Source organism: Epinephelus fuscoguttatus, linkage group LG2 (assembly GCF_011397635.1).
Source record: "Epinephelus fuscoguttatus linkage group LG2, E.fuscoguttatus.final_Chr_v1".
In the NCBI taxonomy this organism is placed as follows: Eukaryota; Metazoa; Chordata; class Actinopteri; order Perciformes; family Serranidae; genus Epinephelus; species Epinephelus fuscoguttatus.
Window position 1 is genome coordinate 10,526,171 of NC_064753.1, and position 24,826 is coordinate 10,550,996.

Genomic DNA, 24,826 nt, shown 5'->3' on the forward strand with positions numbered 1-24,826 from the left:
GCATGAAACCTGAAGTCAGCTTCGATTTATTTCAATTTTATTTTCCCTATTTACGTCATTTTACAATGTACTTCTGTCCTACAACTAATAAACATTCTTATTTCAACCACAAACACAATCTTTTCCTAAACTATACGAAATGGTTTTGGTGCCTTTATTCAACCACACCTCCAGTCCCACCAGTCCCCCATATAAATATATATATATATATGTATATATATATATATATATATACACACACACATATATATATATATATATATATATATATATATATATGTATATATATATATATTAAAAAAACAACAAAAACAAATTTACAACAACTAAAATCTGATAAATGTATCCATACATAAAATGCTGGAGGAAGAACCAGTCACATTAACCCTGAATTATCCCTGCATGATCAATATGTCAAAGCTTTGGCCTTGGCTTTAATGATTAGTCTGTGCTAGTATATTAGCTTGATGCATTATAAATCCAATAGCTTTGTCTGCTGGTGTGTGTTTGCCCTAACATAAATGATAGTGACATAATAGAGATCAAGCAGAGTATTTAGTTTTAATTTTCCACGGCATAGTTAAAATTAAAAAAAAAAAAAAAAACACACAAAAAAACCAGTGGTTATTAATATTTTCTGTAAGCACACACACTGAATATCTTTATGCTTTCTCTCTCTTTCTGTTCTCCTCTGCTGTCTCTAATTAAATGGGGTGAAACAGCCTTGTGTTTCACTTTTATGTGTTTCAATTTTGTCAGCAAGTTTCCCCACAATGCACCCATCTGAATTTCAAATGATAAATGAAAATCCTGCTCTTAGTGAAGTAATTCCATTAAAGGTCCACATTAAGGAAATAAAGACAAAAACCTACAGTATGTAATTTAATTTTCTGCGTTTGGTTTCTCATAGGGACCACAGTGGATGAGACCATCTATCGAATTTACTAATATTTAAGTGCCTCATCTTCCCTGAAAACCAGATTACTTTGTGCATAAATGAAACATTTGCATTCTGCCTTTCCTCTAAAATGTATTTATTTTTACTTTACTTAGCCTGCATGAATTAGATATGTGGAATTTATCTCCACAATAACCAAATCAGTGTCTCTACACAACCGCATGCTCTTTCTCCCCAGAACAGCCTTGTCAGGTTTGATGAGGTCAAGTTTTGGGAGTTTCAATAACAAACTCCATCACTCAGAAGATTGATGAAGCCCATGGCGCATGTTTGAATAATGTGTAAGACATGACAGAGGCCATTGCCAGGGGTTATTTCTTGCTCCTGGCATGTTGTTGGCTGCAGTGGTGGCAGCCTTAACAGGAATATGGATCCCGGCCTGGGGAGATGTCTCAGCCTTGCTGTGGGATCATTATTCCGATGGACAAAGCCTTGGTTATAAATAGGTTCATGGAGTTCTGGGCGGCACACTCTTTGTTTTCAGACCGTCCCTATTTGTCTTATTGATCTGAATATGTGTGGCCACAGCAGCTGTGAGTAGGAGCGGGTGGAAAGATGTGATATGTTTTTACTTGATCTGGAAATGTGTATGTGCTCCAGATAAAGTCATTTTGAATACTGTTTTACTACTAAAAACAACAGTTTCTTCTTACAGCTGCAAAACTCAGTTATATGTACTATCAGTGATGACTGTAACGTGAAAGTTGTCGCTTGTAACGTCAAATTCACAAAGCATTATCACCCAACTTCACAACTCTATGAAGTGTTTCAGCTTCTTTTGGTATATTGGGGTTTCTTTTGCCTACAAACTTAGTTCTTTTCTCATCTACCCTGTTTCCACTCGCAGCAAGCAGCTGTTTTAGCAAAAACACAATGATAAATCAATGTACAAAAACTGCCCAGCACCAAACAGCAGGAAGACAAGCTTAGCTACTAGCTCAAAATGGCAATAAGTATTTTAACTTCAAAGCAGCTATCATCACTTATTTTCTATTGTTACGAGTTAATGTAATCCAATACAACAGATCTGCCACAAATTCCTCATTAAGTAATTGTAATGTTAAGTTTTAATTGATATGTCAGAGAGGTGTTAATTAAACCATAGTTTTATTATTGAGGTCATAGTTAGTGCTGGTGTTGTACTAGACTGCATTATATTGTAGTGTGTTTCTAAAGTTCTTCCCTTTATTATTTTTATACGTGGTGGGCAAAATGTTAGGAACCCCTCTCAAGATAATGCAGTCCACTTCAACACCACTGTTAAGTTAAAGGGATATTTCATACAGTAGATAGTGGTAAGCACACTCCCAGTTTGGAGAAGCAGGCTGGAGTCTGACGTGGAAGTTAAGCAATCTACTGCTGTAGAAGGGGGTCAGCAGTAAAATGTATTTTAGCCACCTGAAAAAGGCCCACCATAAAAAAAAAAAAAAATCAAGATCAGTTTAAGTGTATACTATATTGGTAGTTTTTTCACTGCCTTAGCTTTCTGTCAGACAGCCCATTCCAACGGGGAAGCTGTTAACTGCTTCAGTTCCCAATCTATGCTCTCGTCACAGTCACAAGACTCCACTGACAAAAACAGTAATTTTGGCTCGCTGAACACAGAAGTTGCTGGTCTACCGCTGCTACGATCAGTAAGTTTGTTTGTGTTACAGTGTGACTTTGGTGAATCTGAACTTATTCTTTTAAACACCAACGTCACAGAATAACACAAAAAACACAACTGATCAAGACAGCAGTAGACCAGCAGCTCCTGTGTTCAGCGATGATAAATCACTGTTTTTTTCAGTGGAGTCTGGCTTTGAACAGAGTGATATTCCCTTATTTTCCCTGTCAGAAATCACTGTCTGACGGCAAGGTAAAACAGTGAAAATACTGTAAATGTAACATACAATAAAGTTGGCTAAATATGTTTGGTTGCTGACCTTTCCACAGCAGCAGATTGCTTGGTTTGCTAGCTTGCTTAGTTTAGCTTAGCTAGCTTTATGTTGGACAGCTTATTCTCCAAACTGGGGGTGTGCCGACTGACATACCGCTGACTGTATATGAAACAAATCTATATTTTAAACAATATATGTGGCAGCATGCCTTATGGAACAAGAGAGAGCTATTTTAAGACGCATATTAGAATACATAAAATTAGCATGCGCCAAATTCTATGGCAAGTATAACTAAATGCTCCATTCAGTTTTAAACACTAATTCTAGCCATGTTGTGTTTGCCTGCATACAATATGCACTGCCAACTGTAATACTATGGTGATGTCATGCTGTGATGAGTGCCTTAACAACGTAGCTCTGATTAGACATTGCTGCCTTGTGTTGTGTTTACCTTACTTTGCTTTATTGTAGTGGCCTGACCGCCGGGGCATAAAAGCTGGCCAGTGGAAGCTCTCCCTTGCTGGCACTCCCGCTATCATTGACAGGAGCTGAGCCAAAAGTCTGTGCAGAGGAGGAGAGGGACTCTGTTTTCCTTTCCTTCCAGACCATTCCCTTTAAAACACATTGCGTCTTACGCAGCTATGATCTGGATTTGGTACAAAAATGCCAAAAATGATAAAGAGGCAGGGCCTTGCAAAAAACATTTGATCCATTTTTTAACATCCAAAATTTGACTTGTGAAGCTTGAAACAGTCACCAGCTTAAATTGTACTTATTATTTAAACCACTTGTTTTGACGTGAAATTACAGGCAGTCATTAAAGTTATCAGAACTGTCCACAGTAAGTTTCTGTCATAAATATCAGGCATAGCTGCTTTTCAGTTTTGCCCAGCTGTACTTGCTGTAGTTTTTTGCCCAGGCAGTTTTATGCTGACAGGGATGGTGACACCTGAATTTGGATTATATGCACAATTTTTGGTTTCCAGGACCATAATTTCAAAAAGAAGCAGCAGTTTCTCTTCTAGTTTTTGATTAATCTGTTCTTTAAAGTGACAGATGGTCATAAAGGACATCAGAGAATCACTATGACCAACAAGCCAAATCTACAGTGTTAGTAGGGAGGGGGTATCTTTCAGTTTTGCAGCCTCAGTTTACGTTAACGGCTGCAGTTTCACCTAAGTGCAGCTTTAAAAATCAATAAAAACAGAAAGGAAAAACTTGGTGGTAAAAAAATGACTTTTTATTCTAGCCTTCCACCAGTGTGTACAAGAGTAGGTTAATTTCTGCTGTGCTGCATGGTTTCAGTGAGGGCTGAAATCACAGATGTGCTCTACAGGGCTCCACATTGTTACACCGGCGTCAGCAACTTTCCCTACCACCTAGCATATGTGGAAACTCAGCCTGGAATGCATCCATGAGGAAGAGAGCAAAGGAAGCTTTGCTGACCCCAGACAAAATCAAATGGAGGGAGGTGAGGGATGAAGAGAGGGATGGAGAAAGGAGAGCGCTGTAGTGCGTGTGTGTGTGTGTGTGTGTGTGTGTGTGTGTGTGTGTGTGTGTGTGTGTGTGTGTGCGTGTGTGAGAGAGACAGGAGAGGGAGTGGAGGCTTCCATTTTCAGGGGATTAAAATGTGGCTGTAAAACTTTAATGATTCCCTGTCTATTGACAAAACGACCACGTTACTGTCTACTACTTACTGTACCCACTTTCCACATATCACACACTCTCACAGTTGCATATGGTGCAGGAGCACAGTTAAAGAGAAAATTACCTATTACGCTTTATGGGAAATTTAAAAATTGGTGTAGCTTTGTTTGCATTTGAGTGAATGAATGATGAATGGTGGACACCCAATCCTTAATGGAAGCATATGAATGACCCTGGAGGATATTTTGACCTTGCAGTTATCTGTAAAAGCTGCCTCCTCATGGCTGTATACGATCACACACTACTGTAGTAATGCTAACATGATCCAAACAATAAACCAAGCTGTCCAAGCGCTCTGCTGCAGTAAAGCACTGAGCAGGAATGATGATTCTTGTAAATATTCTGAATCCCCACAGACTTGCATGTATGTGTGAAATATGAATGTAAAGCTACTAAATATCCAGAATTATTGTGCAGTTAGCATCCAACCCTCAGCCTGGTCCATATCCTATAAGTTCTGCAAGCTGTCCCCCAGCAGCTAAATGTATTGGGAGGAGCTTCCCCCTATGGGAGAGGTCCTCAACACATCAAATTTACTAACAATCTTAACATTGTATGATGCCTTTGCAATTAATATATTTAGACCGCTACATTTCATTTCGGTCTGTGGACCTACATAATTGGAAAACCGTTGTTATCTGAAAACACTTTTGATTGAGATAGCCACCAAAATTGTTATTTCTCTGCACGCTGTAACCTACAGAGATGATTTCAGTTTTGGCTGATTAAAACTCTTGTCAGGATTGAGTGGGTGTGCACAAACTGAATTTAAATAACATGCCCCCTACTTTCTGTTTGCTGCACCTGTTGGAGCGGGACAATTTACACCTTTATCATTGGCGTTACTACATGAGGTCCTCAGAATTCACTTATGTAGTTTTTATAGTTACACCACTCAGACATTTTTGCCATTATCCAATATATTCTCTCAAAATGTATTAAACGCAGAAATTTTATACTGGATCCACACAAAATTAAAGTTTGTAAGTTCATCATACATTTATTTTCAACTTTTAATCCTTTTAAATTTGACTAAACCATATGGACACAAAAAAAGTAGCGCGTCACGTCATTGACCCATAATTTCAAGCATAGCTCTGCCCACCTTCAATCTGAGCAGGGGTCCAATTTGCCACAACTGAAAACACCTGTGTGGGTGTGCATGGCCTTTAAAAAGGCATCTACTTAATTTAGCCTGATGTCACAATAAGTGTAGGCAACTAGATTTTTAAAGGGCTTATGCATATTTGCTTTCTTGCCAAAAGTGAAATGAGGTGATTGATATCACTCCCACACCATAAACACCACGTGAAGCCTGTTAGCATAGCATAAAGTCTGGAAACTAATGAGCTTTAGGAATTAGTAGGCCTTTTTACAAACTTTAAGCAACCAGTTGAAATAAACTTATCTTACACAGCTGTGCCATATTGGTTAAAGGTTGCTGTCACATGGATTACATGCAATTATATGCATTAACAATAGATCTCCATAGTATTTCCTCCATTTTATGATAAGCTGCTGGTGCAGTGGAGGCATACAGTACCTGCAGCACAATAGCCCCATTGAACAGGACGTTTTGACTTAAAGGGATAGTGCACCCAAAAATGAAAATTCAGCCATTATCTACTCACCCATATGCCGAGGGAGGCCCTGGTGAAGTTTTAGAGTCCTCACAACACTTGCGGAGATCCCAGGGGAGAGGGGGTAGCAACACAACTCCACCTAATGCAGTCTGACGGCGCCCCAGATTCAAACATCCAAAAACACATAATTGAATCCACATAGTATCTCCATACTGCTCGTCCGTAGTGAACCAAGTGTCCTGAAGCCCCGACATAAAAAGTTGTTTGGAAAAACGTCATTTGAACGTTTTTAGCCTCATTGTAGCCTGTAGCTCTAACTGCCTCTCTGTACACCGCACTCACATGTGCGTGCTTGCGCGAGACCGTGAGACATGGGCCAGCAAAGGCAAAACTCACAAAACTTATCTCCATGTAAACAGAATGAAGCCTTGTGAATGTTACTAGCTATGTGGCCTGACAATTCAAAATGGCCATTGTGAGAAAGGTTATCACCCAATGTTTCAGAGAGTTCTTAAGTCTGCCAGGTGTAAGCCTGGTGGGGAACATGTTTGGTCACGAATATGCGTGTGTCTGTCTGTCCTCTGTCCACAGCTAATCTGACATACTACTGGACTAACAGGCCTAAAATTTTGTGTGTATATTTATGACTGTATGCCTAAGGACCTCTCATGGTTGTGATGATTCACAGTTTTTAATAAACCTATTTTATTGACTCTTTTATGTCATCATTGACTGTTGACTCTTTCCTCCTCTTACTGGCTGCAAGTAATCGACAAAATCGCGTAGCAAAAGCATCGGGCAAAAGGCATTTCCAGCTATTAGCTCAGCTAAAAACAACAGGCCACATTTAGTCTGTGCAGGCCATATTTTGGCCTTTGTCGTGGCTCAAAACTGACATCCATAGAAGAAGTTTGGTCTCATTTTGAGGCAAAGCATCTGCTGCTTAAATTCATACCCGATATGTAGTCTGGCTCACCCGACCTTTCTCAAGAAACAAAGGTCTGGCTGCGCCGACTCTCACTTTGATTGAGATTGGAGATTGGAGAAAAAAATGCCACGGCTTTTTTTATTTCTTTCAACCAATCACAGTCGTTCTTGGCAGTGCCACAGCAACGGTGCGCTTGCAAAAATATTGTCGGGGAGAAACAGGCTTTGGTGTAACATGCCCACAAAATATTGCCTACAGGACGCGAACCATGGCAGAAAAATGGCTACATCCCCGCAAGATCAAACACCGCAGAAGTTAGTAAAGGATGTGTTGAAAACTGCAACCGGAGGTGGTAGGGCGGGACTTCAGCGGGTGGCTCATTCCGCCCAATGAGAGGCAGATCTATGCAGCGAACTTCCGCCCACTCAGACTACCCGATATGTTACGACCCACTTGAATTAGACACAATACCAGATGAATAAATCCCTGGTTTAAATATCTGTGCATCATCTTGAAGCTCCAGCCACAGTGCCACAGCTGGCACACAGCCGCCTGATAGAGATCTGTGCTCTACTGAGTACAATTTTCTATTTTTTCAAAAGTGGAATCAATGCAAATTTTGTGTTTTGGTGACTATTCTCCTGTAGCTTGTTCCTCCAACAATAACATCCTGTCATTATTTCCACTTGTCAGAATTAATGTACCTATAAGATCAAGCAGCAGAGTTAACGCAACGGTACAGTAACGCCCACTACCAGTTAATTTGAGCCTATATTTGCATTACCTTATGCTTGCTCTTTCAACCACTGAAACCTTCCCACTGTGATGAAACATGAGGTTTTAGATTGCTTTCTACCCCCACCCCCGTATTTCACCTCCTGCATTAAAGGACAAATGTGTCTCACCAGTTTCAACCTCACATATTGCCCTTAAGCTTACATGTTTTAACAGCAGCCAATCAGAGTCATTTTCATTTTCATTTCATGTCCATAGCTGGACTCTAGGCAGGAAATTGTCTTGTGCTCTAATGATGCTGCGAAATGAACCAGTGCACTGAAGTTTAACACGGATTGTAATACAAATGAAAAGAGAGAAACTAATAAAAGTGTACACAGATACAAAAGTGTGGGTTCGTGTGCTTGTGTGTACACTTATACATTATTTGTCTGAGTTAGAATCTGTCTTTGTGCTGCTTCTACATGTAGTGAATGTCGTGAGAGTGTTTGTGACTCTTCCTGCATCAGTGTATGTGTGTGTGTGTGTGTGTGTGTGTGTGCTTTCTGTGTATGAATATGAGGGAGCAGTGGGGAGACTGGCTGACCTTTCAGGAGACCTCCCTCACTGAAGCTGTCCTGTAGTGGTATTTACATTACCATTTCAATACACTGCCAGGCCAGGCTGGCAATAAAATATTCAGCTGACCTTTAAGGCAAAAAAGACTTAGTTAGAGACTGTCATATCATTTAACCTTAAGACTGTACAGTGTAAGTGTGAGCTGTGTCGCTGTGTGCCCCTCATTACCGGCCACACTCTGACAGAGTGGTCTGAACTAAAAGCGCGCCTGTGGCAAAGGGAATAACCTACTGTTCCCACTGAGAGCCATTTCTTTCCATCCCTGCCTCTGAACATTCGTCCGCCAAATTGAAGCCTCAACCTCAAGTCTTAGTGCCATTCATCTGAACACTTCTCTTTTAACTATGCAAGAGATTCATATACATGCTGAGCACATGCAGCGCTTGTGTATATGGTATCAGCCTTTAATAGTGAAGTCGATGTTTTTCTTCCAGCCTTATTGCAATATTTATTTGTCCTCAATAACATGGAAACCCACTGCGTATGAAAGTGATTTAGTCAAACACTTTCAGAAAATCGAACAAACTTATTTAAATAATCTGAACAAGAAATGATTCAGAACGTGAGCCGTGATAGCAAACTTGAAAAAACACACAGAGAGCCACCCACATAAACTTGATAAAAGATCCAAGCAGCAAGACATCACACTCAGGTGTTTGATTGACAAGTGATCTTTGGGAAGTGCAAAGCAAAAAAGCAGCAATGATGTCTGGCTTAACATTAACAAGAGAGAAACAGAAGCAAACGCTGTAATGACAAAGATAAATAATATTGGATTGAGTACTGCCTGTGCCTGTTTAGGCTGTGCTGACAGTGAGAGCAAAGCAATAATAAAGTGAAGTCAATAATCAGTTTGTTCTACAGCCGTCAAACACGCAAGATAGTTCTCTGTTTCCCAGAAGTGAACCAATAACATGCAAAAGTAAGCATAAAATTGTAAAGTTCTTAAAACTGTATCTTTTTTAAAAGTTGTTTTCATTCAGTACTATCCAGTTACTAGCTCAGTGCTCAAATTACACCACTCCAGGGGCCAGATGGAACTGAAACTCTGGAGGAAAGCAGACGGCAATGTGCATACACACTCTTTTCATCAGATTTGTAAAACCATAAAAAGCATGGTTCTGTTTTATAAAGCTCAAACTGAAGTCTGAATTCCACTCCCACAGTTAGCCATAAATGGAAACCCTATTCATCTGTTTGCATATCAATACCTCCGCCTGCACCAGTGGTCGACCTGTTGATGAACAGCAGGAGGAATGCAATTCCATCAACTATATGTGTACCGTCAGCAAAGCTTTCCAACAGTGCCAGAGCAGCCGTCATTTTGGACTATCGTTTTCAATGGCTGTATGTACTCATAGCTCCCATAGCATCCTTAATTTATTATGTGCATCTGAAAGCCGCCATCATCAGCTGTCAGACAGCTGGAATTGGTGACTTAGTTATCGTGCTCACACAGAGCAACAGACTTTGTAAAGAACACAAGAAAATAAAAAGATACATTTATTCCCACTGTATGTTTTGCTGTCATGATTTCTGAAACAGAGAGCAGCGCTGCTTTATTTAACAACAAGCTAACTATCAGAATATTAGCTAGCCAGCCAAATTTATACCATTCTGAAACATTACTAGCAATTGTGTCAATTTCATGCAGGTTTCATGCTTGCTTCTTAACATGATGACAGGATTGCATTAAAGTTCTTAAAGCCACAGTGTGTAGGAATTTCTCCCATCTATCCTTGAAATCATATATTGCATTTAAATGGATAGCGCACTCTAGTGCCTCACTGTTTCAAATGTGTATTAAAACAACGCTAGCCGCTGTGTACCAAAAGCTATGATAACACTGATGAAACCATGTCATATTTCCGAGTGTTCATCAGGCTCCTACACAGACACACGGGACGTGAGTTGACAACGCACATCCCCTGGCTGTGTTTACAACGTTTACAACGTAGGACTGTTGGGGCGGATGTAAACTGAAACAAACTAATCACTTCTTGTCTTTTGACAACTGACAAGTGGCTCAACCTCACACACCTCATCCCTCTCCTCGCATCACCTGTGATTGCATTACCTTTCTCCTTCAGCAGCTCTCTCCACCTGGGAAAGGCTACCCCAATGCTGACCCTCATTTTCTGAATTCGCAGGTCACGTTGCCTTTTCTATTCCCCTTTGTGCTTTCTTGGCGACGAGGATTCCGTCTCCCATGATGCTGCATATGCATGATCCCGCATTATGCTCAAAGAGTGGGACTTTGTTAGCTGCAGTAGTAGGGTAGTAGCGAAACGCCTCTTGTTCCTCTCCTTCGGCTCCTCAGTCACACAGTGCTGGCCTGGCTCTCAACGAAAACGCTGAAGGCGGTGCTGTATGTCCCTTGCTGGCAGATGTATTCTCAAGATGGCGAAACGTAATGGAACCACACAGACGACTTACCCGCACAATGTACAAACAAATCCAAAATTCTCCTTTTAGGAGAATAAGTCAGATTATTGGTGGAGGTAATAGTACACCAGTGATGACATATTTATGAATGCAGACATCAATTTTTGCCAATAAACAACTGAAAATGTTACACAATGTCCCTTTAACATCAGCATCAGCGTACCATGTTTCTAAAGCAGTGGTGGGTAGTAGGGTGTTACATTTACTCTGTTACATGTACTTTAGTAATTTTTCAAAGACATTGTACTTCTATGAGTTGTCGTTGTTTGTAGACCTCTTACCCAAGGACATTTGCAATAAAGTACATGTACTTCTACTCCGTTACATTGGACTACATACTCCTTGTTACTTTTACTTGTGTATTTGGCAATAAACAATTTTCATATTCAGCTGAGCTCACACACAAAATAGTGATTGTCTGAAAATGAGTGATAAAAGTATTCAGTAACTGATTTGTTAAAATCAGTTAACCCCAAGCTCTCCCAAGCTCTCTCTCTCTCTCTCTCTCTCTCCAAGCAACCAAGTCACCTTGCAGTCTCTCTCTTTCTCTAGTTGTCTACCTCTCTATCTCCCCCAGCTCTTCACTACATTACTCCATTGGTCTGTCACTTTCCCTCCCTCAGTTGCAGTCTTCTCCCTTCCCTCTTTTTCCCCTCTTGATTCAGTCCATTAAAACTCCTGCCATTTATGCACAATAATCAGCAGTTTAAAAAAAAAAAAAAAAAAAAAAAGACAAACAAACAACAAAAAAGGAACCCAACCTGATTCAAGTCTTGGTGCCAGGCCCAATCTGGCCTGGGCAGAGAATCAGAGCTCTATGCCAGAGTGCGTAGAACAAGCATCAAAATAGAGCTTGTTAATCAACTTGCCAGGGGAGGTCCCTGCTAAACACTGAATGTCTTCAAATTCTACAAACTGGCCCCTGGCCTCCTGTCATTTTGCAAAAGCAGCCCCCAGGCAAAGCTGAGTCGAGTATCCCTGGCCTATACACTTCCAAACCCTGCATAACCAACTGCATCATCACTTAACCAAACTCAGTGCACACACGGTGAAGCTGGTGCAACCATACACTACAAAGATGGAGTCTGTGTAGCAGGTAAAAAACCCCACTCTGCCCCATCAATGTGAAGCATCGTGTCCATGCCCATTTGGGTGGGTATGTTTGCTCAAAAGATGCTCTGTGCTTTGTCTCGTAGTGGCGCTTCGTATTGCTGCTTTCAATAACCTCCACAGTCTCAGAACATATGATGAGAGGTAATGGTGGGAAGAAAGAACATGTAAGAGTCAGTCCATACTTGATGAAAAGTTCTGTCTTCACTGTCTACATTTATCTCTTTAGAACACATCATGTGCTTTTCTTTTACTCTCTTATTCCTATGACTGTCTTTTGTCTGGTCTCTCCCTCTTTGTGTGTATGTCACACTCTCCAGTCGTAATGTCAAGATTTGATTGGCTGAGAAGCATCGAGTGAGATGATGTAACACATGGAATTGGTCTGTAGGTTTCCTCATCGCTAAACCAGTGCTACAATGCTTTGGCGGTTAAAATAAAAAAAAATATTCCATCCATATTATATTATTGTTTTGGATAAGAGTCTGTCAACCCCATTTTGTAAAATTTATATTTCTAATCTATTTTGTATTTACTTTACATAATATAACATTTCAAAATTGCAGGTAGGGGGCCTAGGTACTCAGGTGAGATGTTGCACTCGCATGCACAATCCAGAGCACCACCCCTATGATGATTTTTCTCCATTTGAAGCTAATGTTTCATTTTAGTTTATACCGTGTCAATTGTGTGATAATGTTTTGAGGCCATGTTGGATTCTTGTAGTGGATTGCATTTTGTTATGAGGTACTAACTGTCCTCCAGTGTCTTCAAATCCTAGCCATGCCCCTGCTGAAACCATCGAGACATGTTAGTCAGTTTACCCACAGAGTTGACGGCAATCTCACTCTTTCTGCGCTGTGCAAATGGATCCATGCATACAAACATATGCAGATGTAGAGGCCGGTAATTTAAACTTGCATTCTTTGGTACACAGAGACACATGCTGACGTGTGCACACCACAAACACAAACACACAACTTATGCATAAATAAAGGCACATATCAACATGGAGCTAACACTGTTACACACATCCACGCAGACACACACACACACACACACACACACACACACACAGGGAGAGAGAGAACCCATCTGCTTGGAACAAACAAAATGGATGCATGCCCTTTGGGAGTCCTGGCAAATGAATACTGTTGACAGAACAATTAGCATCTTAGAGACAGGATAACCTTTACTCAATACATCATCTTTATTATTCTCGACCTTCATTCTCACTCCATGTTATAGTAGCCCCGTGTTTGTGTGTGTGTCTGTGTGGATGTGTGTGTGTGTATGAATGCTCTTGAACGGGTGTATGAGCATTATTTCGAGGCCGTGCGTATAAGAGTAAAGAACAGTGTGGAGCTGGGACCCCGAGGAACATACGAAGTGTTTAATGTGGTGAAACAGGTGCAGCGAGACAGAAAGGGCAGCCCAGCCAGAGCTAGTAGGTTAGTCACAATCTGACCCTCACATCACAGAGCTGGCAGCGCTGTGGGCGGAGATGTACAAATCACTTTGCTCTCCTTCTCCTTTTCTCCTCCCATTTTCTCACCCCATCGCTCTATCAGTCACTCACACATAGAAATTGCTTAACACATTCTCCTGGAATCTAATTTTCACTCGCACTCACATTAGTTTACTGATGATGTCTAAAATACAGGTTCTTCAATCACAGCGAGTGGGGCTGCTTTTATTGTTATTGTTGTGGGAGGATTTTACTTAACAGCTTTACGAGTGTGGGTTTGCCTCAAAGGGCAACTTTCAATTTATGAGAGTTTGGCTCATTGATCACCGTATACCCAGGATGTGGTTAAAAGATTGGCTTGTTTACAATCTGTCTGACCGCTTGGGTGTCTTGCACTGTCTGACTTATATTTAGACTGATATTTGCCAAACCTCAGACACCAATCTTCCAAAAGATAATCCCTCATCTGGTGTTTAAATGCTGATGTGGAGATTGCTCTGAACACATCACTTCAAAATTTCCAATAATTGTTTAATTGGGCTGAGATCTGTTAAAGTTTTATAGCGTAGACTCTTCATGCTCTGTATGGGTGCATTAAATAAGTTTCTTCACAGAGGTTTGAAATTGCATTTGTTACTGGCCTCTTTGTAAGGTAGCAGTTTTTACAAGTGGTAGATCCGGAGCATTGCTTTTGGGAGGGCCTGGGAAAAATCTGTTTGGGCCCCTTTTATGCCTCCATGCCAGCAATAACTGTGGCCAGAGGCATCATGTTTTCAAGTTGCCCGTCAGTCCATCATTATGTACATCTGTCCATCCAGCTGTGGATATTGGTTTGTCCCTTTCTTGTGAAGGGCCTTGAGGGAGTTTTTATTCAAACTTGGCACAAATGTACAACTGGACTCAACAATGATCAGATTACAATGTAGTGATCAAATGTCAAAAATAAGGTCATTGTGACCTCATGTGTCTAATTCTTGTGAAAGCAATATCTCAATAATGCCTTGAGGGATTTGTTTTTATTTACATTTTTTGCACAAAAATTCACTCTGGCTCAAGTATGAACTGATTACATTTTGGTGGTCAAAGGTCACCATGACTTTGCATGCATCTCATTCTTGGAAATGTCATATCTCATGAACACCTTGTGGGAATTTCTTCAAATTTGGCACAAACATCCACTTTGAGTCAAGGATGAACTGATTAGAATTTGGTGGTCAAAAGTCAAGGTCACTGTGACCTTACAAGTGTCTTTGGCCATAATTCAGGAATTTTCCACGCTAATTACAACACAATTCCAGAACTCTTATAGGATATAAAGATCAAGTGATGACATTTTATATCAAAAAGGTCAAAGGTCAACTTTACTGTGAGATCAGACTGTTCTGCAAAAATACTTCCCCAGCCATTACTCAACTTCATAACTCAGGAACAGAAGAAGAGACAGTCTATCAGATACTGAATTGGTGACACTAATCTTTGGTGTCTACCTTGAAACTGTGCTGATTGTATAGATCTTCTGTGCTACTGGGGGGGAAGATCTGTGTGAAGCGTTTTTACAGACATGGATGTAAAGTGTAACTGCAACTTGACTGGTTAGCATAGGCATACTGCAAAGCAGTTGTACAAAATGTATAAAAATGATATGGGGTAAAAATACTGGCGAACTGGTAGTGAATTTTAGTATGCCTGCTTGACTAGTACTTAAGTCAGAACATCACAGGGATATCAATGAGCCAGCCCAGTAGCTGTGTTTCCATCAATGCAGAGAACATTAATTCATTAATTCACACTAGCTCACATGACTGATCAGCTGGTTGTATGTCACAATGCTTGTCATTTTACTTTCTTAATGTTTTGTTTTCTTAATGTTTTGCTTCACTTAATGTGTTGTGACAGTTTGCAGTATAGAATTAAAACCTTACCTTTTCTCCCGCTGAAAATAACAGCAGATGAAAACAGCTGCGTGGAGCAATAAGGAGAATCAAGTAGCTGATCCTGAATGTGGAGGCTCATTTCTTCGGCATTTCTTGGCAGTTTGTTTTGTCTGTTTTAAATTTCTGGATTATATTTGGACATGAACTTGAATAGCTCCAAAATATTACCTTTTTTGGGTGTGTCCATTTCTCTGTGCACTCTGAGTGGAATTTCCAGCTTGGTGTATAGCACTGCCCAACACAACATTAACATGTTCCTTGTTTCACTGAACAAATGATGGGGCATCTCCGTGCAGTTGGTTAAATGCTGCCCCATGGCTTTGCGGTTCATGGGTGTCCCTGTATGATGCTAGCTTGATGTTTTCCAATTTTTGTGGCAATCTCTCATAAACCTTAACTCCGTGTGCATCTCTAGAAAATGTCTACTGCATTACAAAAAAACCTGAGTCACATATTTAACTATATTCCATCCATTGTAACTTCTCATACCATGAGTCAGGACAATTTCCCACTAATGCCAATAGCCAGGAATGGTACTGGCTTTGGTTGTGTGGCTGGTTCCTGTGTCGGCTAAAAAATCCAATGGTGTCTCTTTGATTGGCCCTTTAGACACTGGAGGCATCGTTAGCATTAGCAGCAAGACTTGATGGTGAGGACTTGGCTGCTTTGGCGGCTTCTCCTTTGCCATGGCCGTCTTGGCTGGCAAAAGTCTCATAATAAGTACCATCCTTGTCTTTACCCACGCTGGCCTGGTCCACACATACTGCTTCCTCCTCCTCTCCACAAACTTACCTCCATTGCCAAAACAATAACAGCGTTACTTAACTTTGCACCTGTTAGCCCAGGTACACGAAACTGCCTTCATACTGTGCATGTGAATCTGACAGGGTAGGGCCAGCTGTCAATCTGTTGCTCACCCCCTCCCATATTGTATATTTAGAGTAGTCAAAGCTAATTTTTCTTGGCTGCTCAGTTGTCACATTTGTTTAGATGCTGAAGTATTTTCATCCGCGCCACCTCTGCTGTTACTTTTTCAAATGAAATTGTTTGAAATTGATTTTCAAAGTCAAACAGCTATTGTGTGCAATAATAGGAAGATTGTAGCTGAAAATATTTATTGTATCGGATCCTCTGATGAAGAAGTTTATGCTATAAAGGCAGGCGGACGTACACAAAATGATTCAATTGATGGCTCCATCAGGGAGTTATTTGACATTATTCACAGTTTGATTAGCTTTTCCTTTTATTCAGACTGATCAATCAAATGAATTGCACATTCACAGCACTACATGGGGTTCCCAGAGGAAATTGTGCATATAATCACTGTTTATTGTGCTGCATTAATCCAGGAAGTGCAGATGTATGATTTCAATTTTTGAAATTAAGTTTTGTCAGGGAAGAGATACATAGCTACGAATGAAATACTTATTGAGCTGTCTCCTTGTCAGAGCTGTAAAGCACTGTCTCTCCTTCAGTGTCATGTCATTCTGTTTTTTCTTTTCTTTTTTTCCCCTTTTTTAACTTATTTGTTCTTTAAGGTTTTGTCCTATAAGAATGGCTTCAGGAAATGGAAACAGACATCTTAAAAGCACTCTCTCAACCTTTGAACACCATTTCATTGGCAGAAAAAGTCAGGGAGACTCATAATGTGGAAGATTCTTCAGAGTATATTGATTTTATCCACCACTCAAGGCAATTGTTTGATTTACTTGTGAAGGCCTCCCCAGCACCATGTGCCATTTATGCAGCATTTAACCACTTGTATTTACTGGAGTCAGTGATTTGCATTTTCTCATGTCGAACCACCCGCAGGATGACTTCAGTGAGGATTGAAAATCACGTGCCAGTTACATTCATGATGTTGAATTGACTATGAAAGCTGAAAGGCATTGTTTAAAAAAAAAAAAAAGAAGAAGAAGAAAGAAAAACAATCCCCCAAAAGTTTAAGTGATGAGTGTGCTCTCACCACCTTGAATAGAAGATGGAGTTTATAAAAATGGTCGGACTGGTTAAAGTTCAAGGCGCTTTGACTGTAGCTGGCAACATCTCAGCAGAAAAATACAATCCAGGCTTGGAAATGTGACTAACTCTCAAAATGGATTGGAAACCAGGAGAAGTTGGCATGTAAGTGGCTCGACTTGTGATGCATGCAAGCGCCGAAAAACTCCATGCCCAACCTCTGATGAGATTTAAACACAGCGCACCCAACCTGTTTATCATCTACAACTTATCATTGATATAAAAATGTACTTTAAGGGGATTTGTAGCTTGTCTCGATCACAGCCCTCCTTCAGCCTGATGATGGAGTGGTATATCACTGCCAATAGAGAACTACTTACCCCGTATCTCCTACCAAGCTGCCTCCACACAGAAATGCGGAACCACCCAGACATGAAATGTCACAAACTCATTTGTGGTATTTCTCTCTCTTAAACTGAACATGCAATAAAATACTAAGTAAATATGGTCAGAATAAATCCAGTGCCTGTAAAGCTGTCCTTTTTTGTGTATTTAATTTCACACATATTTGCACAGGGAAATTACATTTTACTTATCTTATAGGGGACCACAGGTAAATACTGTATTCCTGGATTTTCCCTTGGATAGTGAAATTTGAACATGACCCAGGATATTTTCTGGCTCCTATCCTTCTCACAGGTCTATTGCTCGCTCACACACACACACACACACACACACACACACACACACACACATAATGACAGGTATCTTAGCAGCTTTGTTACACTAGGAGAACACTTTATATTTTTTTCCTATAGAATAGTCAGTAATGCACCACAATTTGAATATAACCCAGATAATTATTAGCCAGTAATTTGTGCATTACTCGTTATCAGGATGGCTGCGATCGCGTGACCAACGCACCATGCGGGAGTAAGGAATTTAGTGTAATACAGATCAAAAGTTTGTGAAAGAAGGCAGATTGGAGTGGTGGATAGGTCAAACAGCATAGGACTTTCCCAGTAGGAGAGCGGTATGCAGAACTGTGTGAAATCAAGAGAACTTTGAGTTTTTTAAGGTATGTCGCCATCATGTTTCTTTTCTAAACCTAACCACCGCAACTTTAAGTTTGGAACTTTATGTTAAGCTGTTTCCCTTTACTACAAGTCTTTGCTAAACTAAGCTAATCCCCTTTTAGCTCTGGCTTCCAGTCTTGTCTCACAGGAATACCAGAAATGACCACGGTGAACAAACCAATTCCCTGGGTAATGTCATGCAATAGGCAGTATTGAGCGTCAGACAGTCAACGTAGAGCTGCAGGGTGATGGACAGGTTGAACAAATGCAGGACTTTCATCCAGGAGACAGTGGTTTGTGTCCTAAGTGATATCAAAAGTCAGTGTCGATTTTTTTCTAAATCTAACCTACTTACTCAATTTATGTAACAACGTTGTGTTATGTGATGTATTTGTGTTATGTTACAATGTACTTATGTCCCGTACTAAACCTTACCACGTAATTTTTTCCCCCCATAAACCTACCCAATGTGTGATTGTTTCACAACCATGTTTTTACAAATGACCAGTGCCCAACTGTGAGGTCTGGTGTGCCACATTTAAATCTCATCAGAGGTTGGGCATGGACTTTTGCATGCATCTTAAGTCAAACCACTTACATGCTAACTTCTCCTGGTTTCAGATCTATTTTTAAAGTAAGTGAGATAAGGTTAAGTTAAACAACTAACTCACCACTTAGTTAACGTTAGTCTCATCTCATCAACATATGAGATGAAAAATGCAAATCCTGTCACACTCTTTTACTTTGTAAGGCAAACCATGCATCTCTGCCTGCCTCCTATTACCTATTTAGTAGGAGACAGGGTTGCCTGTTGCCATCACAGCCTTCACACCTGTACTTTTCCTCACTATATGAACTGCTCCTTTACTGGCATCAAATGCCACTGAACAAAACTGAGTGTAAACATTATTTGTTGGAGCTTGGTGTTCATTTTAAAGTCAATAGGAATTATCCATGTTCTTGTTCTCAAGGTGAAGATTCAACAGTTACCTTTGAAAGTGACAAGGTTTTCTTAAACTGGCCCTCACACTTCTTCTCTGTGATTGTCCTGCCTGTTGTACTTAACAGCATGACAACTGGTTGGAGTAGAATTTTACTCTTGCTATCCACTGAGAGCTTTGTGAGGTCTGACCCTGATAATACCACACCAGATATTCAGGGGCAGAGATATGAGATTGCCTCTAGATGACAAGGCATTTATAGGTGAGAAAACCGTGCAGAGCAATGTCAACACCTTTGTCATGGCATAGCAGTCCACCATAAACAAGGCAGACACCATATCCTCCACCATATGTAGGAACTGGGTCTAACAACAGATGCAGGTCGACAGCAGAACATATGCACCCAATGCAACTACTGCATTAATGATGAATAATAATTGCTGTAGTGGTAAGCACTGGGAAATGATGGTGATCATAGCTGTGAATCACAGCAACATGAATAAAAATCAATTATAAGAAAAGCTCTACCTGATGCATTTCCCTCAAAGCCACAGAGAGCTAAGTTTGGAGGACAGTAGAGGTGTAATCCATCTTTCTCTGTCTACCCCAGCAGCCAAAAGCAGTTAGTGTACTGACTGATTGACAGCTTGTGGTTAAGGTCTCGCTCTCCAGAGTTTTGGTTAGATGCTTGAGCCACAAAATTTACCTTGGGCGGAAATAGCAGAGTGGTATTGCAGTCAATATTTCTGAGGTTCTGACTCATTCATCTGTTCACCTAGTGTAGGGATTACATCTGAATTTCGAATTTAAGCTAAACGTCAACTTATAAGACCGACCTACAGAGGCTCAGAAACACTCTTTCCTAATGTAACTTAGCGACAGTTTGAGGCGACTTAAGTGTGATTTGTACTGTTCTGTAATGTCAGGCAGATTAATGTCCCCCAGTAATGAGGGATTTGATCTCAATTTCACAGTGAACAGTGATCTACAGTACCACATCAGTGTTTTATTCATTAAATGATGTAATAATATTAATTACTGTAGCTTTTTTCAGTCCCCATTTAGTAAATGCAGAAAGCATGTATAAAGACATGCCATTTAAAAAAACAGTTAAAATAGAATATTCTCCAAAAAAGTATTAAGATGAACTACATTTTGTTTGTGTGCTGACATAGGTTCTGTGATATTTTAACAACAGCTACAGGTGTGTAGTTGAGATCAAAAGGAAGGCCAAGTTCGTGTGGACCTAGCAAGGGGGGCAGAAGTAGTAGAGTAGAAAGCAGGAGACGCCCCCGGCCAGCATTTGTTTTAAGGCTGCATTCACACCAAATCTGGCATTGTGCCTTTAGCCACAGGGTTGTGCTGTGGTGTCGGAGTGTCACTAAATGGTCCATTGGTTGATAAATGGAGGGTGGAGAGAAAACCAATCTCCCCATCTCAACGATTTAGTATTTGTCTTTGGTGAGTTTGTTCATGTTGGCTTAAAAGGTCTGTTGAGTTCTTTTTGATTATCGTTACTGTAGTATCTTTACTGCCAAAAAAGACACACACAAATTGAGCCATCGCTCTCGAGATATATATATTCCAGCCAGTCTCCTGGTATCTCCTTCATGCTCCTGAGACTGTACTGGGAGAGATAGCAAACCTTCTTGCAACTGCACATATGGATGTGCCATCCTGGAGGAGCTGGACTACCTGTGCAACCTGATTAGGCTGCAGGTACCGCATCATGCTACCAATAGTGACAAAGACACTAGCAGAGCACAAAACTGGAAAAGAATCAGTCAGGACGGATAAGGAGAGAGCAACTGTCTGTGGCCACCACATGTAAAACCATTCCCATTCACTTTTTTATGTGGGTGAAGTTCTGCTGGAGGAAATCCAGATTGTGGCCTGATTGTAACACCCGTCCCTGCTCATGGATTGTCTTCAATGCTGGATGTGAATACTCTCCTTGTTCTTTCTGGCTGTCCACTGACTTCTAGTTTATGACCCCTGACCCCTTACCAAATAATGTCATGTCCAGTTCTGATCTGGTATTTTGTGATGATGACACTAGAGCAAGTTCCATTTGCCGAACAAAGGCATGAACTATGGTCTGAGAGGGAAAACAAGCTAGTAAATAAACCTTGCAAATGTTTTATTACGTAACTTATGCTTTAGAAACTAACTGGAACCTATTTAGAAACCACAAGACAGAGACCCCTTTAGAAGTACAATAGCATAATAAACAATACTTTTTGTAATGTATAATTAATTGCCAACACACAGTTTGTACTTCACACTGCAACACAGTTAACAAATGCTCAAACCTCAGTGGGATTGAGAGACAACGGGAGCAACAGTAGTCGGATTTGTGACAAAGTGATCACCATTTTTAACAAGCTGCTGATGCTGCTGTTCCGGTTGCTCATTGTCCATATAAAAAATGCAACGATCGCCTAGCCGTGGTGCACATGTTGCATGTTGTAAAGAGTCTTTTCTGCAACTGATCTCAGTGAGCAGGAGGGAAAAGAACAGAAGAGGATTGGAAAAAAGCCACAGGAGGTCCCGCCCTTCCCTGCCGAGAATGTTATGAACTTGTCTGGGAGACGGAGATGCAGGTCCCACGGCTAATACAATATTTATTATTCTCGTTGTACCAGCTGTAGACACAAACAATGTATAATGGATCAAATATCTTTGCTAAACAGCACTCTCATAACCTTCACCTTGAGGCTGCACACTATCTGTTCCCTTTCAAACACTTTCTTAATTGCATGTGGATGTCACCAGGCAGCAGGATAGGGATCAAACTGGCCAAAGGTCTTGGTTATCACTCTGCTGTGAGTGTACGAATGTGAGTGTGTGTGCATGTCGGACAGCATGCACATCTCCTCTTCCAAACCCACTTTTGCCTGAAGTAAGTGCGCATCTTCAAAGGCATGGAGAACTTGTTTTGAACTACAAGCAGGTTTGCTTTCTCCCATCCTTTGTTCTGCTAATCATCCCATGGGCACGCACCGTCCATAACAAAGGATGGAACAACAAGCCGTTATCTTGAGAGAAAACAGGAAAGTAGATATCCCCATTGTGCATAATTTAGCGCTGCTCCCATTTCTATTCACCAGTCGTCAGAGGGAATCAGGCTGTACATTTTCAAGAAGGGAGAAAGAGACAGGGGGTTGGAGGGCGGAGGGGGTGCAGAACATTGCAGTTTTTGTACATCTTTATTGTATAGCATGATAGATGAGCCCATTTTGGTGGTATGTTCGCTGTGCCAAAGCCTCAAGCTTCATGTCATCATCAGTTACTAGAAACCGAAGCTGCTGGGCTGAAGTGGAGATGCTGCAAGATTTAACCGCGCAAATACAAAACACATCAAGTGATTTCATACTGTAGCAGCAGATTTTGCTCCGCGAAATCCATGCAGATTCATTAGGCATGTCGTGGTGTTTTTAGAAGGCTGGTTTGCTTCAGATAAGGTTGTTCTAACATTTTCACATTTGTGCGTGTGTTTGTGTATGTGTGTGTGAGAGCGAGGGACAGAAAGAGATTAAGAATGAGAAAAGGAGTCAGTAGCAGTGCGAGTGAAAGAGATTGAGTCAGACTTGGCTTACCTATGGCAGATCGCTGCGCGTTGAATTACTGGGAGGGTAAAGCAGCGACACTCAGCCACTAAGCCAGACACCACCTGCCTCACACACACACACACACACACACACACACTGACACACACCACACACCAAGGACAGCTTTGAGCTATGCCAAGGATCCTGAGTTGGTCGACACAGCACTGAAATATAAAAGGAAAAAGAAGTCTGAAAGAAGACACTTCTCACATGCATATACTTTCACATTGTATACAGTATTGTTTGCCTCCTGTCCTTTCTTTTCAAACTCTGTAACATTCAGCTGCAACTGCCGAAGATGCAGGAGTATTTTATAGACTTTTGGGGCAATGCAGGACCCTGTCTGACCTCCTGTTTGTAATGAAACTGTTTTCAGTTGCTGCAACTTGAAATGCTGATGTTTAACTGAGCTTCAGTAACATAATCGTGTCCCTCAAATTCTGCTCAAAGCTTTGCTCCCTCCATTAAACAAACAAAACACAACAATAGAGTAACACAGGAGTAGAGGAGCAACTACAGTAGATGTGGCCTCATGGCTATGTGACACGGAGGGTCAGGGGACAGTGATCTCCACTCAGTGTAGCATGGACAGTGACATAGAGCAGGTAGTCAGAGCTAACCAGCCATAAGAAGCTACTGTCAGACTCCATGTTTCTAAGTTGGAAAAGCAGGGAGTCTTTTAGAATGTTAACAGTCAACAGAAGCACATTTATGGCCAACCCATTTGCATTTTAAGATCATCAAATACTAACTTCTTAACACGTCCCTTGGGGTGTGATAGCAATGCACGAGGCATTAGTACTATTTGTTACTTTGTAACACATGGTTAACATTGGGAAACACTCTCTGGTAAGTCAGGTTTAGACAAAAGATCTTGTTTTGGTTAAAATGATTCTGCTTGTAATGTAACATAACGTGACATCAATACATCATGTGACCTAATGTCAGTGCGTGACAACCTGCATATCATTAGGTTAAAACATCATATACTTTTGGTTTCACACAGCACACAAACTGTCATCTCCTGGGTGAAATATCCGCTTTGCTTGACCCAACCACCTTCTCCCTCTCCCACCCTGGGTTGACTTTCTTGCTGTTTTTACCACATAAGTTCCTGTCATTATCAGGCATCATTGTGTTTGGGTTACACTGGAATTAGCTGAAAGTCAGGGCATCTCTCAAAGACACTAAAGAGTGCCTTCAGTGTCAATATCACATGCTGAGGGGGCGTGACAAAGCAGCAGTATTTGACACCATGGGAATGAAATCATGATGGTCCCTTGGCGACTGTGGCTCAGGAGGTAGAACAGGTCGCCCACCAATTGGAAGATCAGCAGTTTGATTTTCAGCTCGTCCAGTCATCATATCAAAGCATCCTTGGGCAAGATACTGAACCCCAAATTGCTTCAGATTAATGTGTCATAAGTGGGGTTGGTATGAAATTTTCACAGTACGATAACTGTCTTAAAAAAATATTGTGGTTTCAAGGTATCACGGTATTACTATCAGTCAGGATGACCCTTAAAGCAATGAAAACGGAAGGTTTAGCAAGTAGCACCTTGCACGGTAGCCTGGGCCACCAAGGTGTGAATGGGTGAATGTGACATGTAGTGTTTAAGTGCTTTGAGTGGTCAGAAGACTAGAGAGGTGTTATACAAGTGCAGGGGCATTTACTTTGAGAGAGTCACTGTGTGTATGCCTGTGTTGTAGCTCAGCTAGAAGTTCTTCTATCCAAGGCTCTCTGTTGTATCTCTATGGGTGTGTCAGTAGCTATAGCCAGGCTGTTTATCATGGTTAAGATTGGTGGAGTGGCAGAGTAATCTTCAAGCCCATTGTATTTACTGCCACAGCAGAAGGATATATTTTGTTGTGT